Source organism: Saccopteryx leptura, chromosome 3 (genome assembly GCF_036850995.1).
Source record: "Saccopteryx leptura isolate mSacLep1 chromosome 3, mSacLep1_pri_phased_curated, whole genome shotgun sequence".
Taxonomy (NCBI): Eukaryota; Metazoa; Chordata; class Mammalia; order Chiroptera; family Emballonuridae; genus Saccopteryx; species Saccopteryx leptura.
Genome location: NC_089505.1, coordinates 322,584,874 through 322,592,500, shown reverse-complemented (window position 1 = coordinate 322,592,500; position 7,627 = coordinate 322,584,874).

Below are 7,627 nucleotides of genomic sequence, written 5' to 3'. Positions count from 1 at the left end.
CCATCTTGTTGATAATAGCTAATCTAACAGGGGTGAGGTGGTATCTCGTTGTAGTTTTGATTTGCATTTCCCTAATAACTAATGAAGCTGAGCATCTTTTCATATATCTGTTGGCCATTTGTATCTCTTCCTGGGAGAAGTGTCTATTCATGTCCTCTTCCCATTTTTTTATTGGATTGTTTGTTTGTTTGTTGTTGAGTTTTATGAGTTCTTTGTAAATTTTGGAAATTAGGCCCTTATCTGAGCTGTTGTTTGAAAATATCATTTCCCATTTAGTTGGCTGTCTGTTTATTTTTATATCAGTTTCTCTTGCTGAGCAAAAACTTTTTATTCTGATGTAGTCCCATTCATTTATCTTTGCCTTCACTTCTCTTGCCATTGGAGTCAAGTTCATAAAATGTTCTTTAAAACCCAGGTCCATGAGTTTAGTACCTATGTCTTCTTCTATATACTTTATTGTTTCAGGTCTTATATTTAGGTCTTTGATCCATTTTGAATTAATTTTAGTACACGGGGACAGGCTGTAGTCGAGTTTCATCCTTTTGCATGTGGCTTTCCAGTTTTCCCAACACCACTTGTTGAAGAGGCTTTCTTTTCTCCATTGTGTGTTGTTGGCCCCTTTATCAAAGATTATTTGACCATATATATGTGGTTTTATTTCTGGGCTTTCTATTCTGTTCCATTGGTCTGAGTGTCTATTTTTCTGCCAATACCATGCTGTTTTGATTATCGTGGCCCTATAATATAGTTTAAAGTCAGGTATTGTAATGCCCCCAGCTTCATTCTTTTTCCTTAGGATTGTTTTGGCTATTTGGGGTTTTTAATAGTTCCATATAAATCTGATGATTTTTTGTTCCATTTCTTTAAAAAATGTCATAGGGATTTTGATGGGAATTGCATTAAATTTGTATATTGCTTTGGGTAATATGGCCATTTTGATTATATTTATTCTTCCTATCCAAGAACAAGGAATATTTTTCCATCTCATTGTATCTTTTTCGATTTCCCTTAACAATGCTTTGTAATTTTCATTATATAGGTCCTTTACATTCTTTGTTATGTTTATTCCTAAGTATTTTATTTTTTTTGTTGCAACCGTGAAGGGGATTATTTTTTTGAGTTCGTTTTCTAATATTTCATTGTTGGCATAGAGAAAGGCTATGGACTTCTGTATGTTAATTTTGTATCCTGCGACCTTACTGTATTGGTTTATTGTTTCTAATAATCTTTTTGTGGAGTCCTTCGGGTTTTCGATGTATAGGATCATATCATCAGCAAAAAGTGATACCTTTACTTCTTCTTTTCCGATATGGATGCCTTTTATTTCTTTGTCTTGTCTGATTGCTCTGGCCAGAACTTCTAGCACCATGTTAAATAAGAGTGGAGAGAGTGGACAACCCTGTCTTGTTCCTGATTTAAGGTAGAAAGTCCTCAGTTTTATGCCGTTTAAAATGATGTTGGCTGATGGTTTATCATATATGGCCTTTATCATGTTGAGATATTTTCCTTCTATACCCATTTTGTTGAGAGTCTTAAACATAAAATTGTGTTGTATTTTATCAAAAGCCTTTTCTGCATCTATTGATAAGATCATGTGGTTTTTGTTCTTTGTTTTGTTGATATGGTGTATTACGTTAACCGTCTTGCGTATGTTGAACCATCCTTGAGATTCTGGGATGAATCCCACTTGATCATGATGTATTATTTTTTTAATATGTTGTTGTATTCGGTTTGCCAGTATTTTGTTTAGAATTTTAGCATCTGTATTCATTAGAGATATTGGTCTGTAGTTTTCTTTCTTTGTGCCATCCTTGCCAGGTTTTGGTATGAGGGTTATGTTGGCCTCATAAAATGTGTTTGGAAGTATTGCTTCTTCTTCAATTTTTTGGAAGACTTTGCGTAGAATAGGAACCAAGTCTTCTTTGAATGTTTGATAGAATTCACTAGTATAACCGTCTGGGCCTGGACTTTTATTTTTGGGGAGGTTTTTAATAGTTTTTTCTATTTCCTCCCTGCTGATTGGTCTGTTTAGGCTTTCTGCTTCTTCATGACTCAGTCTAGGAAGGTTGTATTGTTCTAGGAATTTATCCATTTCTTCTAGATTGTTGTATTTGGTGGCATATAATTTTTCATAGTATTCTACAATAATTCTTTGTATATCTATGATGTCTGTGGTGATCTCTCCTCTTTCATTTTGGATTTTATTTATTTGAGTCCTGTGCCTTTTTTCCTTGGTGAGTCTTGCTAAGGGTTTGTCGATTTTGTTGATCTTTTCAAAGAACCAGCTCCTTGTTTTATTGATTTTTTCTATAGTTTTTCTGTTCTCTATTTCATTTATTTCTGCTCTGATTTTTATTATCTCCTTTCTTCGGCTGGTTTTGGGTTGTCTTTGTTCTTCTTTTTCTAGTTCCTTAAGGTGTGAAGTTAAGTGGTTTACTTCGGCTCTCTCTTGTTTGTTCATATAGGCCTGAAGTGATATGAACTTTCCTCTTATTACTGCTTTTGCTGCATCCCAGAGATTCTGATATGTTGTATTTTCATTTTCATTTGTCTGTATATATCTTTTGATCTCTGCGCTTATTTCTTCTTTGACCCATTCATTTTTTAGAAGTATGTTGTTTAGTTTCCACATTTTTGTGGGTTTTTCCCCCTCTTTTTTGCAGTTGAATTCTAGTTTCAAGGCTTTATGATCAGAAAATATGCTTGGTACAATTTCAATTTTTCTAAATTTGCTGATATTGACTTTGTGGCCCAACATATGGTCAATTCTTGAGAATGTTCCATGTACACTGGAGAAAAATGTATACTCTGTCGCTTTGGGATGAAGTGTCCTGTAGATGTCTATCATATCCAGGTGTTCTAGTATTTCGTTTAAGGCCACTATATCTTTATTGATTCTGTGTTTGGATGACCGATCTAGAGCCGTCAGCGGAGTATTGAGGTCTCCAAGTATGATTGTATTTTTGTTAGTTTTTGTTTTAAGGTCAATAAGTAGCTGTCTTATATATTTTGGTGCTCCTTGGTTTGGTGCATATATATTAAGGATTGTTATGTCTTCTTGATTCAGTGTCCCCTTAATCATTATGAAGTGACCATTTTTGTCTCTGAGTACTTTTTCTGTCTTGTAGTCAGCATTATCAGATATGAGTATTGCTACACCTGCTTTTTTTTGGGTGTTGTTTGCTTGGAGTATTGTTTTCCAGCCTTTCACTTTGAATTTGTTTTTATCCTTGTTGCTTAGATGTGTTTCTTGTAGGCAGCATATAGTTGGATTTTCTTTTTTAATCCATTCGAGCATAATATATTTCATCTGCCCAACAACTACATAGTGATCTGACACTTATGTAATGTTGCATCCACCAGGTACGAGAACAAACGTCGGAGACTTTCAGGAGCTTAGACAGTACTTTATTGGCCAAGTTTAACCTGCTCAGGGGCGAACTCCCATGATGTCCAGAGACACCGTACTCACAAGGAGCTGCAAACGAGAGTTACGCCTGGCACTTACAACTAGGTCCTTATATATCCTAAGTGAGCAAGCATTTATACAGAAGCAGATGTGGCAGTTAGCCATTCGTTAGGGAGGTCGCATGTAGCATAGCAACAGGGGCAGGGTTTAGCTTAGTGGCGAATTTCAAACATAAACTTCTGATAAGGGTTTCTGACCAATAGAATGCAGGATGTTTGTCCTCCTTTGTGCTGATCTTCTTAGTTCTCAGCCTCACAGGGGCCCTATCAGCACCTCCCTGTTCCTGCTCCTTCAATAGTTACACTCTGGCAGCCATAGCACACCTCCTCGAATCTAACATATAACTTATAAAGTGATTACCTGGATAAGTCTAATACCCATCTGACACTACATAGTTTTACAATATTATTGACTATATTCTTGATGCTGTAATTTATATTCCATAACTGTTTTTATAACTGGAAATTGTAGTTCTTAATCCATTCCCCTTATTCAATTATCCCCCTAACTCTTCTCCCATTTGACAACTATCAAAACGTTCTCTGTATCTATGAGTTTGTTTCTCTTTTTGTTGTTGTTAATTTATTTTGTTTTTTAGATTTTACAAACAAGTGAAAATCATGGTATTTTTCTTTCTCTGACTTATTTCACTTAGCATAATATCCTCTAAACATATCTTGGCTATCGTAAATAATACTGCAATGAACATAAAGGTGCACATATCTTTTCAAAAGAGAGCATACAAATGGGCTATAGACAAATGAAAAGATGCTCAATATCACTAGTCATCAGGTAAATGTAAATTAAGACCACAATGATATATTACCTTACAAATGTCAGAATTGTTATCATCAATAAATCAAACAACAATATTGACAAAAGTATGTAGAAAACCCGCGTGCACTATTGGTGGGATTGTAAATTGGTACAGCTACTATAGAAAATATTAATAGTATGGAGTCCTCAATAAATTGAAAATAAAACGTGAGCCAACAATTCTACTTCTGGGTTTTATCCAAAGAAATCCAAAACACTAATTCAAAAAGAGAAGTGTTTTTTGATAGATATATAAATTTACCAGAAATTCCAACTGCCCTTTGGTGATTCTGCCTGTCTGACCTCACTCTTACTTACTGGATAATCGCCCCTGAGGCAGAAGAGTTCCAAGAAGCTGGTCAACTGCCCTAAGGAGGAGCATTCTAGAAAGCCAAAACCGTAAATCTGCAGGAGAGGACATACCAGAACTTCTGACTCAGTACCTCCTCAGGCTCTCCCAAACCCTGTAAAAATTCACCCCCTAGTCTGTACCAGTGCCCATCTCCCAGAGAAGTGCCCCAGCAGGTCTTTCTCCTCTAATAAAGCCTGCACATCTGGTGTTCGAGTGCTGTCTCATTCTTACATTTTTCTATAGTGTTAACTGAAAAGGCATATAATTACATATGTAACATGATCAAAACTATATTTCAGAAGCACACACAAAATATATTTTTTATTAAATGAGAGGTGGGGAGGCAGAGACAGACTCCTGCATGCATTCTGATGGGGATCCACCCAGCAAGCCCCATATCAGGCAATGCTTTGCTGTCTAGGGCCACTGCTCTGTTGCTCAGCAACCAAGCTATTTTAGTGCCTGAGATAAGGCCATGGACAGCATTCTCAGCATCTGGGGCCAATTTTGCTTAAACTATTCGAGCCACGGCTGTGGGAAGTGAAGAGAGAGAGAGAGAGAGAGAGAGAGAGGTGGGGGAAGGGTGGAGAAACAAATGGTATCTTCTCCTGTGTGCCCTGACTGGGAATCAAACCCAGGACTTCCACAGGCCAAGCTGATGCTCTATTGCTGAGCCAACCAGCCAGGGCTAAAATTTTTAAAGAAAACTTTAATCTGTAGGAAAGAAGTTATGGCTAATTTACATTTTTACTGTATATTTTAATTTTCTACAAGCATGTGTTTATAAATAAGTAAAATTTAAAACAAAACAAACATTAGTTTCATAAAGAATTTGTTTATGAATGTAGGTTTAATATGTTTTTTATTGGGGTACTGTCTTAGTCAGCTTGGGCTGTGTAAAGCCAGGAGGCAGGGCCGGGGCCACTATCACAGCCGCCCGGCCCATGCAGGTTCGCCTTGGATTCGGACAGTCGGTAAAGAAACCATGGAGCCAAAAACTGGTGGGCCATAGCCTTTAATCCTACCTTGCACCCGGCGGGCAAGTAAAAATACACACTGGGCTCCAAAACCTAGTCACACTCAGTGCTCACAAAGCCACTGACTTATCTGAGTTTCCTAGAATCAAAGGTTTCTAGCTCACCAACCTTATTCTCCTCAGTTCCCCATCTCCTTCCTTATCCCAGATACAAACTCTACACAGACTGGCATCTCACTCAGTTCTCCGCCATCTTGGTTGCTTCTCCTGGCCTACTCCACGTGGCCTCCTTCTGCTCTCCTCTGCTCTCTCTTGCTAATCTCAGGAACCAAGCGGCAAGTTCCCATTCTACCCCTATTTTATAGTGTAGCTTCACAACCTTTAATCCAATATACAAAATAGGGTAGTCTCTAATACAAAGTCACTTCTCTGAGGCATGATTGGATTGTACCGCCCTACAGCAAAAAGGGTGGGAAAGGCTTAATCCCAAAACCAAGCCCCAGGTTACAACGATCTCCAACACACATTAATATCACCTGGGCAATGGCCTCTTTAACAAAGTGAGCATAATACATTGTATCTGCCCAACAGGCTGCCATAACAAAATATGACAGACTGGGTGGCTTAAACAACAAAATTTTTTTTTTCACAATTTTAGAAGTTAAAAGTCCAAGTTCAAGGTTCTGGCCAGTTTGGTTTCTGTTGAAGACTCTCTACCTGTCTTGCAGATAGCTTTCCTTAGTGGTTGCATGCAGGTAGGAAGAGATAGAAATCGAAACAGGGAGCTTGTTCAAGTGAGAGAGCTTTCTGTTGTTTTGAATAAGGAGACAATCTCATCAGATCAGATCAAGGTCTCACCCTTAGGAACTTACTGTATCTTAATTACTTCCTGCATGGCCCGATCTAAAAATACAGCTACACTGGGGATTATAGTTTCACCATATGAATTTAGGGGAGATGCAAATATTCAGTATAATGGGTACCAATTGAATATTGAAAGTAATTTAAAAATCAGATTTATTAAGAGATTTTGAAATGGACTTTCTTAACTTAGATTCCATGCAGGAATTTTGAGGTGATATAAACTTCTTGACATGATCTTGAAATTGTCTTGACATTTGGAGATGGAAATAGAGAAGAACTTCTATCAAATGTTTAATGATAATGTGACCTCAAAAAATTTAAGAATCACTCAGAGAAAATTTACAAAAACAACAGAACAGATGAAACTATACATATAACAAGGAATAATTATATTTTGATGGGGAAAACAAGTCACAAAGAGGTTTCTTAATAAAGAACAGAGACAGTACTCTAAGTAAACTAAAAATGGGCTTTGAAATGAGTGACCTGGGTTCAAAGTTCAGTTCCATTGTTTACTAGATTATCACTTGAATGAACTTAGTTAACCTACTTACTGAAGTCAATAACTGAACTTGAATGTCTAGAATATTGGTTAAGCTGGTTGAGTGTCACCAGGTACTGTGCTTACCAATGTACATGTATCACCTCAGTGATACTGACTCTAGGCAAACAGGAAGATAGAAATTGCTTGCTTCCACTCCTATTGAATTGTAATAATTATATTATTGTTACTACATAGTTACTCCTAGCTTATCCTTTGTTTTACTTCCTATTATATTGCAGATTGCCAGAGGCCCTGGCTAGATTGCTCAGTGGATAGAGCATTGGCCTGGCATGTGGATATACTGGGTTTGATCCCAGTCAGGGCACATATAAGAAACCATCTTCCTTCCCTCTTCTCCTTCTCTGTCTCTTTCCCTTTTGCAGCCAGTGGCTTAATTGGTTTAAGCATCAGCTCTGGGCACAGAGCATAGCTAGGTTGATTCAAGTTTCAGCCCCAGACCAGGGTAAATATGTGGATCCCTATTGGGACACAAGCTGGAGTCTGTCTCTCTATCTCCCCTCTTCCACTTAAAAAAGAATGCTAGAAGTACAAGTGAATATTTTGACTTCAATCCACACTGATATCCTTAAAAGAGTAAATATGCCA